This window comes from Bos grunniens, chromosome X (assembly GCF_055505025.1).
Source record: "Bos grunniens cultivar Pamir isolate PY7600 chromosome X, Bosgru_T2T1.0, whole genome shotgun sequence".
Classification (NCBI taxonomy): Eukaryota; Metazoa; Chordata; class Mammalia; order Artiodactyla; family Bovidae; genus Bos; species Bos grunniens.
In genome coordinates this window covers 88,370,611-88,393,491 of record NC_141194.1, presented here as the reverse complement: position 1 = coordinate 88,393,491, position 22,881 = coordinate 88,370,611, and the positions used below count along the sequence as shown (strand labels likewise).

At 37.0% G+C, this 22,881-nt stretch overlaps 1 protein-coding gene across 15 annotated transcripts in view; it reads right to left on the bottom strand.

Moving 5' to 3' along the window:
- The window catches only part of NUP62CL (nucleoporin 62 C-terminal like), a 102,269-nt gene that overhangs the window by 55,190 nt on the left and 24,198 nt on the right, over window positions 1–22,881 (bottom strand). For 2 of the 15 annotated variants that reach the window (XR_015159816.1, XM_086389643.1), the window contains exon 1: window positions 592–637. The exons of 11 other annotated variants lie outside the window; for them this stretch is intronic. The gene's annotated coding sequence lies outside the window, so the exon portion shown is untranslated. Of the gene's footprint in view, window positions 1–591; window positions 639–22,881 lie in introns of those variants that run through there. 2 more of the 15 variants (XR_015159813.1, XM_086389647.1) reach the window with 2 other exon arrangements.

Here is a 22,881-nt window from a genome sequence, read left to right as displayed (position 1 = left end):
TTTTATTTGGCCATAAAAAGGAAAAGAAGTATTGATATATGCTAAAACATGGATAAGCCTTGAAAACATGCTGAGGCTAATCACAAAATACCATATATTGTATGATTCTATTTATATGAAATGTCCAGAACAGAGCAGTCTAGAGACACAGAAAGCAGATTTGTGATTGCCAGAACTGGGGTGAAGAAAGAATGGGCAGTGACTGATAATGTGCATGGTGTTTCTTCAGTGGATGATGAAAATGTTGTAAAACGGACTTCAGCAATGACTGCATAACTCTGTGACTATCCTAAAAACCAATCAACTGTGCACTCTAAATGGGTAAATTATGTGGTATGTGAATTATACAATAAGTCTGTGAGAAAAAATAATAAATAGAAGTCTGGAATAAAGTTTCAGAAAACATTACTTGGCCGCTTGCTTGAAAATTTAAAATAAAAACTATAAAAGAAATAAAGTTTGAGAAATCAAGTACATGAAGACACAAATAAGATTAACTGGTTAACAGAAAATAGTTTATCTTTTCATCTTCACTATAGATCACTGCACAGGGCACATGATACTAAGTGCTCAATAAATATTTGTGCTGACCTGAACCAACCGTTTCCAGACTCCAATACATAATTACAGATATTCTTCTTCCTTTTCAAAGGGAAAAAAAGTTCTTAATAAGTAACTGCATTTGAATCTGTTGCTGCCTACATCCAACTGTTAAACAATTTATGACAATAAATAAGACCCTGCTATCCAAAACATGTAAGGCCACTGGGGGTTTGGGGACAGGGAGGAGATGCTGGGAAGGAACTGGGAACATTACCACCAACCTCAAACTATCATGGGGAATTTCCCTGGTGGCCCAGTGACTAAGACTCTGAGTCCCCAATGTGAGGGGCCTGGGTTCGAACCCTGGTCAGGAAACTAGATCCCACATGCAGCAACTAAGATCCTGGGTGCCACAACTAAGACCCAGTGCAGCCAAATAAATAGATTAATTAAAAAAACTGAAGCCTATTATACAGAGTGAAATAAGTCAGAAAGAAAAACACCAATACATCTATTAACACATATATATGGAATTTAGAAAGATGGTAATGATGACCCTATATACAAGACAGCAAAAGAGACACAGATATAAAGAACAGACTTTTGGACTCTGTGGGAGAAGGCGAGAGTGGGATGATTTGAGAGAATAGCATTGAAACATGTATATTACCACATGGGAAAGGGATCACCAGTCCAAGTTCAATACACGAAACAGGGCACTCAAAGCTGGTGCACTGGGACAACCCTGAGGGATGGGATGTGGAAGGAGGTGGGAGGGGGATTCAAGATGGGGGACGCACGTACACCCATGGCTGATTCATGTCAATGTATGGCAAAAACCACTACAATATTGTAAAGTAATTAGCCTCCAATTAAAATAAATAGATTAATTTTAAAAAATGGAGAGATATTCCATGTTCCTGTGTAAGAAGAATCAATATTGTGAAAATGACTATACTACCAAAAGCAATCTACAAATTCAATATGATCCCTATCAAATTACCAATGGCATTTTTCACAGAACTAGAACAAAAAATTTCACAATTCATATGGAAACACAAAAGACCCCGAATAGCCAAAGCAGTCTTGAGAAAGAAGAATAGAGCTGGCGGAATCAACCTTCCTGACTTCAGATTATACTACAAAGCTACAGTCTTCAAGACAGTATGGTACTGGCACAAAAACAAAAACACAAAATGGAACAAGATAGAAAGCCCAGAAATAAACCCATGCACCTATTAGTACCTTATTTTTGACAAAGGAAGAAAGAATATACAACAGGGCAAAGAGCCTCTTCAATAAATGGTGCTGGGAAAAGTGGACAGCTACACGTAAAAGAATGAAATTAGAACACTTCCTAACACCATACACAAAGATAAACTCAAAATGGATTAAAAACCTAAATGTAAGACCAGAAACTGTAAACAACCCTTAGAGGAAAACATAGGCAGAGCACTCGATGACATAAATCAAAGCAAGATCCTCTCTGACCCACCTCCTAGAGTAATGGAAATAAAAACAAAAGTAAACAAGTGGGACCTGATTAAACTTAAAAGCTTTTGCACAGCAAAGGAAACTATAAGCAAGGTGAAAAGACAACCCTCAGAATGGGAGAAAATAATAGCAAATGAAACAACTGACAAAGGATTCATTTCCAAAATATACAAGCAGCTCATACAACTCAATGCCAGAAAAACAAACAACCCAACCAAACAGTGGGGAAAAGACCTAAACAGACATTTCTCCAAAGCAGACATACAGATGGTTAACAAACACATGAAAAGATGCTCAACATCACTCATGATTAAAGAAATGCAAATCAAAACCACAATGAGGTATCATCTCACACAGGTCAGAATGGCCATCATCAAAAAGTCTACAAACAATAAATGCTGGAGAGGGTGTGGAGAAAAGGGAACGCTCTCGCGCTGTTGGTGGGAATTGGTGGGAATGTAAATGGATACAGCCACTATGGAAGATGGTATGGAGATTCCTTTAAAAACAAGGAACAAAACCACCATATGACCAGCATTTCCACTCGTAGGCATATATCCTGAGGAAACCAGGGTTAAAAAAGATACACATATCCCATTGTTCATTGCAGCACTATTTACAATAGCTAGAATATGGAAGCAACCTACATGTCCATCGACATATGAATGGATAAAGAAGCTGTGGTACATATACACGATGGAATATTAATAAGTATAAAAAGGAACACATTTGAGTCAGCTCTGATAAGGTGGATCAACCTAGAGCCTATTATACAGAGTAAAGTGAGTCAGAAAGAGAAAGATAAATAGCATATTCTAATGCACATATACAGAATCTAGAAAAATGGTACAGAAGAATTTATTTACAGGGCAGCAATGGAGAAACAGACATAGAAAATAGACTTATGGACATGGGGAGAGGGGAGGAGAGGGTGAGAGGTATGGAAAGAGTAACATGGAAACTTATATTACCATCTGTAAAATAGATAGCCAACGGGAATTTGCTGTATGGCTCAGGAAACTCAAACAGGGGCTCTGTATCAACCTAGAGGGGTGGGATTGGGAGGGAGGTTCAAAAGGGAGAGGATATATGTATACCTATGGCTGATTCATGTTGGGGCTTGACAGAAAACAATAAAATTCTCTAAACCAATTATCCTTCAATAAAATAATAGCAAGAAAAAAATTTAAATGGTAGCATTGCATTATTTAAAAATATAATAAAATAAAATGTATATCATAGAATATCCCTATGTTTCACTTAAGAGAAGCACCACATGTATAACATATATACTTTTAAAGAAATAACCAATTATCACAAAGGTGTTTTAATATTTCTAATTCAATACCTATCAGTGAGACTAAATTTTTATCATAGGTTTAATGGTTACTTTAATTTCTTCATTCAAAATTGCCTATTCATATCATCTGCCCATTTTCTCACTGGATTAATATCTTCTTATTACTGATTTTTAACTATTTAGTCAAATGTTGCAAGTACTTCCCAACCCCAGTTTGTCATTTGCTTTTCTTATTTTGTTTTTATTTTTTATGTAGTCAAATCTTTCCACTGTTTTCTCCTTTATGGTTTATGTCTCCATATCATGTTTCAAAATTCCTTCAAACATGAAATGTTCAACCTCATTTTTAGGAGAAAACCACAAATTATGTCTACCTTAAGAACAATTTTACCTAATATATGGGAAGAAACATTTTTTTTAAAAATCTAGTAATATACTGTTTGAGGACACTGTGAAGAAAGGGGCAACTTCTGTGACTTCTAATGGTTGTGTAAACTGGTATAATCCCTATGGAAAATAAGTGGCCAATGTTTTAAGAAGTACAAATGCATCTATCTTTTGAACCAGTAATACTTCTTTTGGAAATTTATCTACAAAGATATACATCTGTAAAATGACATGTAAAATGATATCCATTGCACCACTGTTTATATTAGCAGAAGAGGAAACAACCCAAACACCCACCGGCAAGGGTCTAGATAAACTATAGCACATGCAGACAATGTATGATGCTATAAAAATTCTGATGAAGCTCTTCATATACTGACTGATGTGAAAAGAGCTACAAAATGTTTAAAATAAGTGTATAAAGCTTTAAGTTTAAAAAGCAAGGTACATATTGATGTATGGCAAAACCAATACAATATTGTAAAGTAATTAGCCTCCAATTAAAATAAATAAACTTAAAGTAGAAAAAAATAAAAAAAATAAAAAGCAAGGTACAGTGTGTAGAATATACTATTATTTATATTTTTAAAACAAGCAGAGGGCTAAGAATACATATTTTTATTTGCTAGCAAAGCCATAAAGAAACTTTTGAAGGATATATACAATTACAGTGGTTAGCCGAATAGATGGGGGGAGGGGGGAGGGAGTAATACAAGGTAGATGGGGGACAGTATACCTATTTATACTATGTTTATAGTCTTATTCTTGAACCATTTGACTGACTATATTATATATTTTTAAATTATACTTCAATAAGTGGTCCTCTCTCCAACCCAACAATTATTATTTATACATTTTCATATTCATATTTATACAATTTAAATATTTATGGTTTCATTTCTAGCTTTAATTCACCTAGTATTTATTTCAGTTAACCTCTTTAGGCAAAACATAACCCGCTTCCCCCAAATCACCTGGCTAGCCTGCTACTGCAATTCATTTATTCACTATTCCATCCTTTCTCTCCAGAATGGAAATGTCATCTTCATAAACCCAGGTTTGATTCTGTACTTTAAAATTTTTCACTGATTTTTCTTTCTATCCTTGTTCTACAAGAGATTTCCAATTATTGAAGCACTAGAACTCATTTAGTTTTATAGTAAATATTTTAAATTTACAGTCAGATAATAAACTTATATTTTCATGTTTTTCTACAAGCAAGCTATCATTACTTTCCTTAAAAAACAAGAGATCACTAATCTCATGCATTTATCCCCTCCATTTAAACTTCAGAATCTTGTCGAGACCCTCCTTCTTTTCCTTCCCCCAAAGATTCCCACTGTGGTTTTATAAGAATGATATTAAATGCATTGATTAATTTGGAGCTAGATGACATTCTTATACTATTGAGTCCGTGTAGTCTTCATTTATTCATGTCTTTTCTTATATGCCTCAGTAAACTTTTATGGTCATCTTCATATAGGTTATGCACATTTTTAAAGTTCACTCTTAGGTACTTCATACTTTTGGTTGAAATTGTTAATGGGAACTTCCTCCATTATATTTCCCAATTACTACTGCTTAAACATGGGAAAGCTATTGTTTTTTGCATTATTTATTTTGTAACTGGCTGCATTACTTAAACCTCTTCACTAGCACTAATTAAATTTACACTTGATTTATGCCCATATTTTAAAATCTTGATCATGTGTCTCGGATACTGGCATAATTTCAGGAGCCTGACCTTAAATCACATACCCAGAGGTAACTAAGGAAACAAATACCATTTAATAAGACTTGCTTTCAAGCTAAAGCCTTACTCTTTATTGAAGAGGTTTCAGTAATACGGGCCAGTTACTAAATAAATAATGCAAAACCAATAGCTCTTCTTTTAAAAAACAAAGTCTCATTTTCCTAATCATAGGACTACAGCAGAGTTTTTCAACATGGCACTGGTGACATTGGACCCAATAATTCTTTATGGCAGAGGGCTGTCCCATGGTAAGATATAAGGCATGTATATTTGGTCTTGTCCCCTTTCTGGGACAAAGATCCTAAACCCCTTGTAACTTCCTAAGTAATGAGAGAGACAGAAGCTTATTTGAGTTTTCTTCACAGTTCCAGAAACAGCTCCAAGAGCAATAAAGGTTTCAACCACATCTGATTTATGTTAGAAAGGTGAACTTTAGAAAGCCCCTCAGGCTGAGAGGTTGGTTACCAGAGGAACCAACAAAGTGATTAGAGGGTTGGAACTTTTAGCCTAACCCTCTGACCTCCCTGGAGAGGAGAGGAACTGGAGACTGAGTCTAATCATCAGAGGCAAAAGATTTAATCATTCATGCCAACATAATGGAACCTCCATCAAAACCCTAAAGGAAGGGGTTTGGAGAGCTTCTGGGTTGGTGTAGGTGCTAGGACGGTGTTGGTGCCTGGAGAGGACACGAAAGATCTGTGCTGCTCCCCCATACTCAGCCTTACAGCGTCTCTCTATTTGGCTGTTCCTAAACTGCAGCATATATAATGAACCAGAAATTGTAAGTCAAGTGTTTTCCAGAGTTCTTTGAGGTGGTGAGCATCATAACTGAACTGTAGAATACCCAGATGGAGTCTGGAGAGTTGAGAGAATTAGTTGGTATGGGAAGAACCCCCACATATTTGGTGTCAAAAGTGTTGTGTGTCAAGGACAGTAAAAATTTCCTTTATGTGCACTGCAAAGTATTTAGCAGCATCCCTGGGCTTCACTAGATGCAGGAACACTTACACAGTTTGGAAAACCAAAAATGTTTCCAGAGGGACCGCCCTGGTGGTTCACTGGTTAAGAATCCACCTTCCAATGCAGGGGACGAGAGTTTGATCCCTGGTCATGGACCTGAGATACCATATGCAGCGTGGCAGCTAAGCTCATGTGCATAATTAGAGAGAAGCCCCAGGGCCCCAAATAAGACTCGACGTGGCCAAAAATAAATAAATAAATAATATTATTTTAAAAGATTGTCTCCAGATAATGCCAAACATCCTCTGGGAGAGGGGGCGAAAATCGCCTCTACTGGACAAGAGGAAGAGTTCAATATCACAATTTTCTCCATCTAGTGTTATAAGGGTAAGAAAATCAGCCTTAATGTCTTCATGTTTATGAACACAGGAAAATATCAACTATCTTAATAAATTGTTTACCATAGAAAGTAAGCATGATTTTTTTTTTTAACAGAATAGGGGAAGGTGGCCATACCTTACAAGATAGTGGCACTTGCTACAATAACAAAATGGTGATACTAGAACAAGAAAGGACAAATCAATAGAACAAAATAGGACACCCAGAAGCAGAACTAACTATATATAATAATTTGGTGTATGAGGAAGGCAGCATCTCAAATCAGTAGGGAAAGAATGGTTATTTAATTAAATACGATGGTTTAATTCACTGATCATTTAGAAAAAATCAGATTCCTAAAGATGTTCAAGTAATCAATAGGAAGGCAAGAAATTCCTAAAAATATAAACCACAAAAGAACAAAAAGAATTAAATCTTAAGATGAAAAATGTCTATACAAAGAAGTCCAGAGAGAGAAATTCAGAAGAATGAGAGATTTGAAAACATGAAAATTTAAATCTTAAGGATTTCCATTTCCAGGAAAATGTACTTTCCCCTATTCCTCCTCCTACATACAGCTAAAACCCCTGGACATTATATATAAAACAAACAAGAAAACACCGAAAGGTGGAGAGAAGAAGGCAGATCAGCTAGGGATCTTGAGACCCAAGAAACACTGTAGTAACGAATTCCATAGGTTTTCTTTCTGTCTCATACTTCCCAGGCATGGAGTCAGACAGGCTGGCCAGCAAGAAACAACAATGGGTATAGAAAAACAAAACCCAACAAAAGCCTGCTCTTTAGACAAAAGACAAAGAAAGAGACAGAGCAATAAGAAAACTTTTAGACAATAACCACTCTCCAGTAACCAAACATCACAGAAAAAATGTGTGGCCCCACAACCTACCTATCCCAGAGAACAGTAAGCGAGGAGCCTAAACTTCTGCCACTGTGAAGCTACAGTGAGGTGTCTCAACATCCCAGCCAGGATAGTATCAGAGGAGGTCAAGTAGGGAGCCAGGATGTCATCTCTGCCAGCAGTTAATGAACCATGTCCTCACAGTGTCAGTGGAAACCACATCAGAAGCAGGAACTTCCACTCCTGCCCAGCAAGAACTAGCAGAACTTGGCTCGGGTAGCAATGGAGACGAACTGGGGAAAACAAAGTTCTACTCCCACCTTACAGTAACACAGTGAAACTCTTCTTTATCATGACAAATAAACCCAGCTAAAGCAAAAATCTTTGATCTGATTTAGAGTCTCATAATATGTCCAAGTTTCAGTTAAAAATCACTCATCCCACCAAGAACCAGAAAGATCTTAGATGGAATTTTAAAAGACAATACCAAGATGACAAATGTTAAAGCATCCATGATAAAAATGCATCAAGAAGAAATTATGAACACACTTAAAACACAAGAAAAAATAGCCTTAGCAACAAAAAAAAAAAAAAAAAAGAAGAAGAAGAAGAAATAAAAATCTCTACAGAGAAACAGAAGACAGAAAAAAGAGCCAAGTGGAAATCTGAGATAACCAGATAACCAATAACCAAAATGCAAAGTTAAAGCTAAGCAAAAGGACTCAGCAGTCAACTAGAGGGGATATCCTAGATTAGTGAACTCGATGACAGAATGATAGGAATCCACACCAAGACACTTAATAACAACTAAATTTCTGAAAATTAAAGACAAAGAAGAAATATTGAAAATAGCAAGAGAAAGCCGGCATCTGACCTATAGAGGAAAAATCATTCAAATGACAAATAGTTACACAAACTGAGGTCCATCCATATCATGGAACACCATGAAGCAATAAAACAAAAAACACACATGTAACAATCTGGATGATCTAAAGAAAAGTATACTGAGTGAAAAAAGCCATTCCCAAAAGATTATATGCCATATGATTCCATTCATACAACATTTTAAAATTTATTTATTATTTTTGGTTGCACTGGGTCTTCTTTGCTGTGTGTGTGCTTTCTCTAGTTGTGGCGAGTGGGGGCTACTCTCTGTTGTGGTATGCAGGCTTCTTACTGAGGTGGCTTCTCTTGTTGCAGAGCACAGGCTCTAGGCACATGGGCTTCAGTATTTAGGGCATGTGGGCCCAGTAGTTGTGGCTCATAGGCTCTAGAGCATGGGCTCAGTAGTTGTGGTGCACACAGGCTTAGTTGCTCTGCGACATGTAGAATCTTCTGGACCAGGGATCGAACCTGTGTCCCGAGATTCTTATCCACTGCACCACCACAGAAGCCCCATACAACATTTTTGCAATGACAAAATCATAGTAATGAAGATTAATGGCTGCCAGGATTAAAGAGTATGGGAGCAGTAGAAAAGTAGGTGTTGCTATCAAAGGGTAAAATGGGGAATCGTAGTAGTGAGAACTATTCTATATCTTGACTACCAATATCAACATCCTGGTTGTGATACTGTACTGTAGTTTTGCAATATGTTACCACCAGAAGAAAATGGACAAAGGGGATGTGGGTGGGGTCTCTGTATTTTTTCATACAACTGCATGAGAATCTATATCAAAATAAAAAGCTTAATTTAAAAATTTAAAATATTTTAATATCCATAAAGTTCTAAGAAAAATAAAACAAACAAATGGGGGAAAATAATTATTTTTTTGGGGGGGGAATTACATCTCTCTTCACTAATGTCTAGCAGAAATTGAGCATTTCCCTTAATTATAAAGGTAGGCAACAAATTACAAAGGTTAGCATTACCTGTGATTTTTGTCACCAACAGAAATCACAGGTATGAAAATACTTCTTATACAAATATCAGAGTTAAGATATCGCAACTGCATATAAACAAGAAAAAAGATAAGCACTATATTAGAAAACTGAGCAGGGAAATCCCTGGTGGTTGAATGCTTAGGACTCCATGCTGTCACTGCTGAGGGCTCAGGTTCAATCCTGGGTCAGGGAATTAAAATCCCATATGCCACGCAGTATGGCCAAAAAAGGGAAAAAAAAAGAAACTGAGCAACAAAAGATACAAAAAGGGAAAAGGGAATTCATTCAATTCCCACTCTCCTCCCCACACAAACATATACCAAAAGAATACAAGTACAATTAATCAATAATTTGAAGAGAAGTCAGTCTTACTAATAATTAAAGAAAATGTAGATGAACACGATGCTATGATACTATTTTCAGTGTTAAACTACCAAAGCTTAAAATACAAACAAACAAAAGGGATAATATCCAACATATTTAATACTGCAGGGAAATGTATACTTTCATAAAAATAACAAACATAGCTACTATTTATTGAGTACCTATTACATGCATGTCAGACAGGGTTCTAAGCATTTACTTTATTTATATTCACTTAACATGCCCAATCCTCACAATAACCCTACAAGGTAAAATGTTGAGCACTTATTGATGAGCAAACCGAATATTAAGAGATTAGAGTAACTTTTCCAAGGTCAGAGAACTAGTAAATATCAGAGCCAAGACTCAAACATTTATTTTGTAGCTATTTTTTTGATAACAGATATGTATTATTTGTAGTATCAAAAATTCATTTCTGCATAATTAAAATAATGCCCCAAGACAGTGACCAACTATTCCAGCATCACAATGATTTTAATGCTCTACTTCATATCTTTGTGTCCTACAATGCCAAACCAATCAATTAAAATTGGTTCAATAACCACTATTACAAATGATAAGTAAGTTATTTCTCTATTATCTGTAATTATAAAAATACTTTACCTTTTTGGTTGATTCTAAAAGCTCTGAAATCATGACTATGAATATGTAATTTAAAAAAATATACCATAAAGTAAAATGCTTAAATATCTCACTCAGCAGGACGTGGAAGCAACCTAGATGTCCATCAGCAGAAGAATGGATAAGAAAGCTATGGTACATATACACAATGGAGTATTACTCAGTCATTAAAAAGAATACATTTGAATCAGTTCTAATGAGGTGGATGAAACTGGAGCCGATTATACAGAGTGAAGTAAGCCAGAAAGAAAAACACCAATACAGTATACTAATGCATATATATGGAATTTAGAAAGATGGTAACGATAACCCTGTATGTGAGACAGCAAAAGAGACACAGATGTATAGAAGAGTCTTTTGGACTCTGTGGGAGAGGGTGAGGGTGGGATGATTTGGGAGAATGGCATTGAAACATGTATATTATCATATGTGAAACGAATCGCCAGTCCAGGTTCGATGCATGATACAGGATGCTCGAGGCTGGTGCACTGGGATGACCCAGAGGGATGGTATGGGGAGGGAGTTGGGAGGGGGGTTCAAGATGGGGAACATGTGTACACCCGTGGTGGATTCATGTCAATGTATGGCAAAACCAACACAATATTGTAAAGTACAAAAATAAAAATAAAAACTGGAAAATTTCACAGTCCACTGGGGGAAAAAAAAGAATAAATTGTCAAATAATGTTGGTGAGAAAAAAAACATCTGAGGCATCTACAATAAAACCATGCTTATATGGCTTATAAACCAGTACTCTTTATTAGTTGCATTTTGCTTTAGTAAGATCCTAAATCTCTTCTAATAATTTCCAGTTAGGTTAAATGTATTTTACTGAATCCTACTTATTTAGAAACTATAACCCATGCATGTAAGATGTCTCTACTAGCCTAAATATTTTACCATCTCCCAACTATGCCATATAACTCACTTTATTACTGCATCATTATTTTAATATTCTCTAAAATTTTATACTACTGCAAAAAAAATGTTCTTTTCTGTTCTATTGTACCTCCTGATCAATTTCATTTAGGAAGTTTTATTTTTAAAAAGGAAAACAGAACATAGCAACAGATTGTGAAAAAATATATACTTGGTAAATACAAGCATTAAGCAAGTTGAACAAAACACTTCAGGGTAACTCTATTATTACTAGAGGCCAATTTGTCTAGACTCTAGACTACTCATTCTCAGAAGGTTGTAACTTTCCCCCTCAAACATTCCTTGGTTCTAAACCTAAAACTGCAAAATCAGAAGTAGCAGTTTAGATTTAATTTCTATCACATTCTTCAATACTACTAATCTCCAAAAAGAGAAGGAAGTCATATTTGGATGAGTCAATCAAATTAGAATCTCAAAATCAATCTTCTTCTCCATTATCCAATATTGTGCTTCTCCATTAGAAAGCACAGTTCAAACCCTACCAGTGGACTGTCCACTATGGTTGAAAAGAGCAATTGATTATGTAACAATTGTTCCACTAGATGCCCATGTAGCAGGAGTGAAGAGTAATCCTACAAATGCTGCATTCCTCATCAAGACTATATTGTAACTGGTGCAACCAGTCTGCAGTGCACTTCCACCAATGTGAATAAGAAGCCTGTTGCAGTTGCACACTGAGTAACTGAGTAACAGAGATAGCAGGGCCAAAAACAAAAGGAGTAGATGCTGTTACCTGGGGTGATAGGGCTCTGCTTATTATAGCATTAGTATGGATGCTGGCACCCAGACTAAGTGAAAGTTGCTCAGTCGTGTCCGACTCTTTGTGACCCCATGGACTATATAGTCCATGGAATTCTCTAGGCCAGAATACCGGAGTGGGTAGCCTTTCCCTTCTCCAGGGGATCTTCCGAATCCAGGGATTGAATCCAGGTCTCTCACATTGCAGACAGATTCTATATCTGCTGAGCCACAAAACCCAGGTTTGATTCCTGGGTTGGGACGATCTGCTGGAGAAGAGATAGGCTACCCACTCCAGTATTCTTGGGCTTCCCTTGTGGCTTTGCTGGTAAAGAATCTGCCTGCAAGGCAGAAGACCTGGGTTTGGTCCCTGGGTAGGGAAGATTTTCCCCTGGAGAAAGGAAAGGCTACCTACTCCAGTATTCTGGCCTAGAGAATTCCATGGACTGCATAATCCATGGGGGTTCAAAGAGTCGGCCCCGATGGAGCAACTTTCACTTCAATTCACTTCACCCAGCCTAAAAGCCCCTATAATTACTGTAGGTTGTGTAAAAACTGTGTTGCCTGTTTATCTTTGTGCATTTACTCTAAATAGAAAAAGAACAAAAATTAGCATAATAGTTCTCCAGACTTCCTTGGTGGTCTAGTGGTTAAGAATCTGCCTGCCAATGCAGGAGACATGGGTTTGATCCCTGGTCCGGGAAGATCCCACATGCTAAGGACAAACTAAGCCTGTAGGCCACAACTACCGAGCCCCCACTCTAGAGTTGGGGAACTGCAACTACTGGGCCCACATGACACAACTATTAAATCCCATGTGCTCTAAGAGCCCTGCTCCAAAAACAAGGGAAACCACTGCAATGAGAAGTTGGCACAGTGCAATGAAGAGCAGCCCCATCCGTGCAACAAGAGAAAGCCCAGAAAGCCCAGGCATAGCAACAAAGACTCAGCACACCCATAAATAAATAAATAATTAAAAAAATAAAGCAGTTCTCTGATACATTAAATGGCAGCTAGATAGCATCAGTTCATTCAATTCAGTTCAGTCGCTCAGTTGTGTCTGACTCTTTGCGACCCCATGAATCGCAGCACGTCAGGCCTCCCTGTCCATCCATCACCTGGAGTTCACTCAAACTCACGTCCAACAAGTCGGTGATGCCATCTAGCCATCTCATCCTCTGTCATCCCCTTTTCCTCCTACCCCAATCCCTTCCAGCATCAGAGTCTTTTCCAGTGAGTCAACTCTTCACATGAGGTGGCCAAAGTACTGGAGTTTCAGCTTTAGCATCATTCCTTCCAAAGAACACCCAGGGCTGATCTCCTTTAGAATCGACTGGTTGGATCTCCTTGCAGTACAAGGGACTCTCACGAGTCTTCTCCAACACCACAGTTCAAAAGCATCATTCTTCAGCACTCAGCTTTCTTCACAGTCCAACTCTCACATCCATACATGACCACTGGAAAAGCCATAGCCTTGACTAGACAGACCTTTCTTGGCAAAGTAATGTCTCTGCTTTTCAATATGCTATCTAGGTTGGTCATAACTTTTCTTCCAAGGAGTAAGCGTCTTTTAATTTCATGGCTGCAGTCACCATCTGCAGTGATTTTGGAGCCCAGAAAAATAAAGTCTGACACTGTTTCCACTGTTTCCCCATCTATTTCCCATGAAGTGATGGGACCAGATGCCATGATCTTCGTTTTCTGAATGTTGAGCTTTAAGCCAACTTTTTCACTCTCCTCTTTCACTTTCATCAAGAGGCTTTTTAGTTCCTCTTCACTTTCTGCCATAAGGGTGGTGTCATCTGCATATCTGAAGTTATTGATATTTCTCCTGGCAATCTTGATTCCAGCTTGTGTTTCTTCCAGCCCAGCATTTCTCATGATGTACTCTGCATATGAGTTAAATAAGCAAGGTGACAATATACAGCCTTAATGTACTCCTTTTCCTATTTGGAACCATTCTGTTGTTCCATGTCCAGTTCTAACTGTTGCTTCCTGACCTGCATATAGGTTTCTCAAGAGGCAGGTCAGGTGGTCTGGTATTCCCATCTCTTGAAGAATTTTCCATTGTTTATTGTGATCCACACAGTCAAAGGCTTTGGCATAGTCAATAAAGCAGAAATAGATGTTTTTCTGGAACTCTCTTGCTTTTTCGATTATCTAGCAGATGTTGGCAATTTGATCTCTGGTTCCTCTGCCTTTTCTAAAACCAGCTTGAACATCAGGAAGTTCACGGTTCACATATTGCTGAAGCCTGGCTTGGAGAATTTTGAGCATTACTTTACTAGCATGTGAGATGAGTGCAATTGTGCGGTAGTTTGAGCATTCTTTGGCATTGCCTTTCTTTGGGATTGAAATGAAAACTGACCTTTTCCAGTCCTGTGGCCCCTGCTGAGTTTTCCAAATTTGCTGGCATATTGAGTGCAGCACTTTCACAGCATCATCTTTCAGATTTGAAATAGCTCAACTGGAATTCCATCACCTCCACTAGCTTTGTTCATAGTGATGCTTTCTAAGGCCCACTTGACTTCACATTCCAGGATGCCTGGCTCTAGGTGAGTGATCATACCTTCATGATTATCTTGGTCATGAAGATATTTTTTGTACAGTTCTTCTGTGTATTCCTGCCACCTCTTCTTAGTATCTTCTGCTTCTGTTTGGTCCATACCATCTCTTTCCTTTATCGAGCCCATCTTTGCATGAAATGTTCCCTTGGGATCTCTAATTTCCTGAAGAGATCTCTAGTCTTTCCCATTCTGTTGTTTTCCTCTATTTCTTTGCATTGATCGCTGAGGAAGGCTTTCTTATCTCTTGCTATTCTTTGGAACTCTGCATTCAGGTGCTTATATCTTTCCTTTTCTCCTTTGCTTTTTGCTTCTCTTCTTTTCACAGCTATTTGTAAGGCCTCCCCAGAGAGCCATTTTGCTTTTTTGCATTTCTTTTCCATGGGGATGGTCTTAATCTCTGTCTCATGTACTATAGTATAGCTCCTGTCAATTTTTTTTAATTGAAGGATAATTGCTTTATAGAATTTTGTTGTTTTCTATCAAACCTAAACATGACTCAGACATGGGAATATATATATATCCCCTCCCTTTTGAACCTCCCTCCCATCTCCCTCCCCATCTCACCCCTGTAGGTGATACAGAGCCCCTGCTTGAGTTTCCTGAGCCATACAGCAAATTCCTGTTGGCTATCTATTTTACATATGGTAATGTAAGTTTCCATGTTACTCTTTCTATACATCTCACCCTCTCCTCCCCTCTCCCCATGTCCATAAGTCTATTCTCTATGTCTGTTTCTCCACTGCTGCCCTGTAAATAAATTCTTCTGTACCATTTTCTAGATTCTGTATATATGTGTTAGAATATGATATTTATCTTTCTCTTTCTGACTCACTTTACTCTGTATAATAGGCTCTAGGTTGATCCACCTTATCAGAGCTGCCTCAAATGTGTTCCTTTTTATACTTATTAATATTCCATCATGTATACGTACCACAGCTTCTTTATCCATTCATATGTCGATGGACGTCTAGGTTGCTTCCACGTTCTAGCTACTGTAAATAGTGCTGCAATGAACAGTAGAATACATGTGTCTTTTTTAACCCTGGTTTCCTCAGGATATATACCTATGAGTGGGAATGCTGGTCATACGGTGGTTTTATTCCTTGTTTTTAAAGGAATTTCAAAAAAATAAAAAATAAAAAAATAAAGGAATCTCAAAAAAATAAAAAATAAAAAAAATAAAGGAATCATAGTGGCTGTATCAATTTACATTCCCACCAATTCCCACCAACAGCGCGAGAGTGTTCCCTTTTCTCCACACCCTCTCCAGCATTTATTGTTTGTAGACTTTTTGATGGTGGCCATTCTGACCTGTGTGAGGTGATATCTCATTGTGGTTTTGATTTGCATTTCTTTAATCATGAGTGATGTTGAGCATCTTTTCATGTGTTTGTTAACCATCTGTTTGTCTTCTTTGGAGAAATGTCTGTTTAGGTCTTTTCCCCACTGTTTGGTTGGGTTGTTTGTTTTTCTGGCATTGAGTTGTATGAGCTGCTTGTATATTTTGGAAATGAATACTTTGTCAGTTGTTTCATTTGCTATTATTTTCTCCCATTCTGAGGGTTGTCTTTTCACCTTGCTTATAGTTTCCTTTGCTGTGCAAAAGCTTTTAAGTTTAATCAGGTCCCACTTGTTTACTTTTGTTTTTATTTCCATTACTCTAGGAGGTGGGTCAGAGAGGATCTTGCTTTGATTTATGTCATCGAGTGCTCTGCCTATGTTTTCCTCTAAGGGTTGTTTACAGTTTCTGGTCTTACATTTAGGTTTTTAATCCATTTTGAGTTTATCTTTGTGTATGGTGTTAGGAAGTGTTCTAATTTCATTCTTTTACGTGTAGCTGTCCACTTTTCCCAGCACCATTTATTGAAGAGGCTCTTTGCCCTGTTGTATATTCTTTCCTCCTTTGTCAAAAATAAGGTACACATAGGTGCATGGGTTTATTTCTGGGCTTTCTATCTTGTTCCACTGGTCTGTGTTTTTGTTTTTGTGCCATCACCATACTGTCTTGATGACTGTAGCTTTGTAGTATAATCTGAAGTCAGGAAGGTTGATTCCGCCAGCTCTATTCTTCTTTCTCAAGACTGCTTTGGCTATTCGGGGTCTTTTGTGTTTCCATATGAATTGTGAAATTTTTTGTTCTAGTTCTGTGAAAAATGCCATTGGTAATTTGATAGGGATCATACTGAATTTGTAGATTGCTTTTGGTAGTATAGTCATTTTCACAATATTGATTCTTCCTACGTAGGAACATGTAATATCTCTCCATCTGTTTATGTTGTCTTTGATTTCTTCCACTAGTGTCTTATAATTGTCTGTGTATAGATCTTTTGTCTCCTTAGGTAAGTTTATTCCTGGATATTTAATTCTTTTTGTTGCAATGGTGAATGGGATTGATGCCTTAATTTCTCTTTCTGATTTTTCATTGTTTGTATATAGAAATGCAAGTGATTTCTGGGTACTGATTTTGTATCCTGCAACTTTGCTAAATTCACTGATTAGCTCTAGTCATTTTCTGATACTGTCTTTAGGGTTTTCTAGGTACAACACCATGTCATGTGCAAACAGTGAGAGTTTTACTTCTTCTTTTCCAATCTGGATTCCTTTTATTTCTTTTTCTTTTCTAACTGCTATAGCTAGGACTTCCAGAACTATGCTGAATAATAGTGGTGAAAGTGGATATCCTTGTCTTGTTCCTGATCTCAGGGGGAATGCTTTCAGTTTTTCACCATTGAGAATAATGTTTGCTGTAGGCTTATCATATGTACCCTTTACTATGTTTAAGTAGGTTCCTTCTATGCCCATTTTTTGAAGAGTTTTAATCATAAATGGGTGCTGAATTTTGTCAAAGGCTTTTTCTGCATCTATTGAGATGATCATATGATTTTTATCTTTCAATTTGTTAATATGGTATATCATGTTGATTGGTTTGCATATATTGAAGAATCCTTGCAGACCTGGAATAAACTCAACTTGATCATGGTGTATGAGCTTTTTGACATGTAACTGAATTCTGTTTGCTAAAATTTTGTTGACGATTTTTGCATCTATGGTCATCAGTGATACTGGCCTGTAGTTTTCTTTTTTTGTGTTGTCTTTGTCTGGTTTTGGTATCAGGGTGATGGTGGCCTCATAGAACGAGTTTGGAAATGTTCCTTCCTTTGCAATTGTTTGAAAGAGGTTTAGAAGGATAGGCATTAGCTCTTCTCTAAACGTTTGATAGAATTCTCCTGTGAAGCCATCTGGTCCTGGGCTTTTGTTTTTGGTGAGATTTTTAATCACAGCTTCAATTTCAGTGCTTGTAATTGGGTTGTTCATAAATTCTATTTCTTCCTGGTTCAGTCTTGGAAAATTGAACTTTTTGAAGAATCTGTCCATTTCTTCCAGGTTATCCATTTTATTGCCATATAGTTGTTCATAACAGTCTCCTATAATCCTTTGTATTTCTGCATTGTCTGGTGTAACCTCTCCTTTTTCATTTCTAAGTTTGTTGATTTGATTCTTCTCTTTTTTCCTGATGAGTCTGCCTAAAGGCTTGTCAATTTCGTTTATCTTCTCATAGAACCAGATTTTAGTTTGATTAATCTTTAATATTGTTTCTTTTATTTCTTTTTCACTTATTTATGCTTGGATCTTTATTTCTTTCCTTCTACTATTTTTTTTTTGTTGTTGTTGTTATTTTTCCAGTTGTTTTAGGTGTAAAGTTAGCTTGTCTATTTGATGTTTTCCTTGTTTCTTGAGGTAGGATTGTATTGCTATAAACTTCCCTCTTAAAACTGCTTGCACTGTATCCCATAGGTTTTGAGTTGTCATGTTTTCATTGTCATTTGTTTCTAGAAATTTTTTTATTTCCCTTTTGATTTCTTCAGTAACCTGTTGGTTATTTAGAAACGTGTTGTTTAATCTCCATGTGTTTGTGTTTCTTACACTTTTTTCCTTGTAATTGATATCTAGTCTCATAGTGTTGTGGTCGGAGAAAATGCTTAATATGATTTCAGTTTTGTTAAATTTACTGAGGTTTGATTTGTGATCCAAGATGTGGTCTATCCTAGAGAATGATCCATGTGCACTTGAGAAGGTGTATTCTTCTGCATTTGGATGGAATGTCCTAAAGATATCAATGAGATCCACTTCATCTAATGTATCATTTAAGACTTGTATTTCCTTATTAATTTTCTGTTTTGATGCTCTGTCCATTGGTGTGAGTGGGGTGTTAAAGTCTCCTACTATTATTGTGTTACTGTCAATTTCTCCTTTTATGTCTGTTAGTGTTTGTCTTATGTATTGTGGTGCTCCTATGTTGGGTGCATAGATATTTACAATTGTTATGTCTTCCTCTTGGATTGATCCCTTGATCATTATGTAGTGTCCTTTCTTATCTCTTGTAATCTTTATTTTAAGGTCTATTTTGTCTGATATGAGGATTGCTACTCCAGCTTTCTTTTGCTTCCAGTTGGCACGGAATATACTTTTCCATTTTCTCACTTTCAGTCTATATGTGTCTTTAGGTCTGAAGTGGGTTTCTTGTAGACAGCATATATATGGGTCTTGTTTTTGTATCCATTCAGCCAGTCTGTGTCTTTTGGTTGGAGCATTTAATCTGTTTACATTTAAAGTAATTATTGATATATATGTTCCTATTGCCATTTTCTTAATTGTTGGGGTTGATTTTGAAGATCTTTTTTCTTCTCTTGTATTTCTTGACTAAGTTCCTTTAACATTTGTTGTAAAGCTTATTTGGTGGTACTGAATTCTCTTAACTTTTCCTTGTCTGAAAAGCTTTTTATTTATCCATCAATTTTGAATGAGATCCTTACAGGATACAGTAATCTTGGTTGTAGATTTTTCCCTCTCAGTACTTTAAATATATCCTGCCATTCCCTTCTGGCCTGCAGAGTTTCTGCTGAAAGATCAGCTGTTACGTGTATGGGGTTTCCCTTGTATGTTACTTGTTCCTTCTCCCTTGCTGCTTTTAATATTCTTTCTTTGTGTTTAGTCTTTGTTAGTTTGATTAATATGTGTCTTGGCATGTTTCTCCTTGAGTTTATCCTGTATGGGACTCTTTGTGCCTCTTGGACTTGATTGACTATTTCCTTTTCCATGTTGGGGAAATTTTCAACTATAATCTCTTCAAGAAATTTCTCATACCCTTTCTTTTTCTCTTCTTCTTCTGGGACCCCTATAATTCGAATGTTGGTGTGTTTGATATTGTCCCAGAGGTCTCTGAGACTATTCTCTGTTCTTTTCATTCTTGTTATTTTATTCTGCTCTTCAAAAGTTATTTCCACCATTTTATCTTACAGCTCACTGATTCATTCTTCTGCTTCAGATATTCTGCTATTGATTTCTTCTATAGTATTTTTAATTTCAGTAATTGCATTGTTTTTCTCTGCAGGTTTATACCTTAATTCTCCTAGGTTTTTGTTATTTGATTCTCGCATTTTCTCCATTTTGCATTCAAGGTTTTTTTTATCATCTTTATTATCATTATTCTGAATTCTTTTTCAGGTAGTTTGCCTATTTCCTCTTCATTTATTTGGACTTCTGTGTTTCTAGTTTGTTCCTTCATTTATGTATTATTTCTCTTGTTTGTATTCCCTTGTTTGTTTTTCATTATTTTTTTTGACTTATTGTGTTTGAGGTCTCCTTTTCCCAGACTTCAAGGTTGAATTCTTTCTTCCTTTTGGTTTCTGCCCTCCTAAGTTTGGTCCAGTGGTTTGTGTAAGCTGAGTTTTTGTTCATTTGTTTTTCCTCTGATGGGCAATGCTGAGTCAGGTGGTTATCCCGTCTGCTGATGATTTGGTTTGTATTTTTGTTTTGTTGTTGTTTAGATGAGGCATCCTGCACAGAGTGCTACTGGTGGCTGGGTGATGTCAGGTCTTCTATTCCAGCGGTTTCCTCTGTGTTAGTTCTCACTATTTGATACCCTCCTAGGGTTAGTTTTCTGTAATCTAGGGTCTTGGAGTCAGTGCTCCCACTCCAAAGGCTCAGGGCTAGATCTTGTCAGGTATGAAGATTCCACGTGTGGTTTGTTATGGCATCAAGTAAGATTAAAACAAATATCCAAAAATGAGAAACCAAAGATGAACCCCAGACAAGTTACATTTACAAAATAAGGCAAATAACAATTAAAATAATGGAACATACACATATACATATACACCCATAAGCAAAGTCAAAAGAGACCAACAAAAATAAAGTACAAGAGATTGACATGGTGAACAAAAGAAATAAAAAATTATATTTACCAGTTAAGAACAAGACTAAAGCACAAACTGGAAAACAAAACTAAAGCAAGGTGTCAACTGGGGAATAAAGCAATGAAAATAAAACTAACAAATATGTTGAGACTACAGGAAAGAAAGAAAAGAAAGAAAGAATAGATATGTAAAGTTAAATAGTGGTAGATAAAGAAGATTTATATATATTAAAGAGTAACTGTAAGGGGGAAAGAACAGTAGGAAAAGCAAACAAGGGAATAAATGGAGAAGAAATAATAATAGGTTTAAAAAATAAAAAATTAAAATTAAAAAAGAGAGGGGGGGGAAAAAAAGTCCCCAGAACTGCAAAAGATAGAGGCAGAGGTTTATAACAACAATAAAAAATGTGACTGAGAAAAAAAAAAAAACCAGAAAAAAAAGAAAGCTCAAAAGCTTAATTAGATTTCATACAGCCAATAAAATTGACAACTACAACGGGGGGGGGGGGGAGGGGAGGAAAAAAATCCAAAGGAATCAATAAAACAAGTCAAAACATAAGAATAATAAATATTTTTCTTGAGCCACTGCTGTCAGATTCCTTTCCCTTGCTGGGAGTCATAGTCCACTTCACCTCCCTAGGATGCCCTCTAACACTGTGCTGATCTCTGGACCTGCTGTTGGGGGGAGCTCAGATTCTGTTCTTGCCCTACTCCTCTGTGTTCTTGCCTCCAATGTCCACAGCTATCAGAACTAGTGTGTTTTCTTTTGTGGGAGCTCTCAATGACATTTTATGTATTCCATAGACACAGAGTCTGCCTAGTTGATCATGTGGATTTAATCTGTAGCTTATACAGCAAGAATACACAGAACAACTGTACAAAAAAGATCTTCATGACCCAGATAATCACGATGGTGTGATCACTCACCTAGAGCCAGACATCCTGGAATGTGAAGCCAAATGGGCCTTAGGAAGCATCACTATGAACAAAGCTAGTAGAGGTGATGGAATTCCAATTGAGCTATTTCAAATCCTAAAAGATGATGCTGTGAAAGTGCTACACTCAATATGCCAGCAAATTTGGAAAACTCAGCAGTGGCCACAAGCCTGCAAAAGGTCAGTTTTCATTGCAATCCCAAAGAAAGGCAATGCCAAAGAATGCTCAAACTACAGCACAATTGCACTCATCTCACATGCTAGTAAAGTGATACTTAAAATTCTCCAAGCCAGGCTTCAGCAATACGTGAACCATGAACTTCCAGATGTTCAAGCTAGTTTTAGAAAAGGCAGAGACATCAAATTGTCAAAATCTGCTGGATTACAGAAAATGCAAGAGAATTTCAGAAAAATGTCTACTTCTGCTTCATTGAGTATGCTAAAGCCTTTGACTGTGTAGATCACAATAAACTGCAGAAAATTCCTCAAGAGATGGGAATACCAGACCACCTGACCTGCCTCCTGAGAAATCTGTATGCAGGCCAGGAAGCAAGAGTTAGAACTGGACATGGAACAACAGACTGGTTCCAAATAGGAAAAGGAGTACATTAAGGCTGTATATTGTCACCCTGCTTATCTATGCAGAGTACATCATGAGAAACGCTGGGCTGGAGGAAGCACAAGCTGGAATCAAGACTGCCAGGAGAAATATCAATATCCTCAGATATGCGGATGACACCACCCTTATGGCAGAAAGCGAAGAAATAAAGAGCTTCTTGATGAAAATGAAAGGGGAGAGTGAAAAAGTTGGCTTAAAATTCAACATTCAGAAAACTAAGATCATGGCATCCCGTCCCATCACTTCATGAGAAATAGATGGGGGAACAGTGGAAACAGTGGCTGACTTTATTTTTCTGGGCTCCAAAATCACTGCAGATGGTGA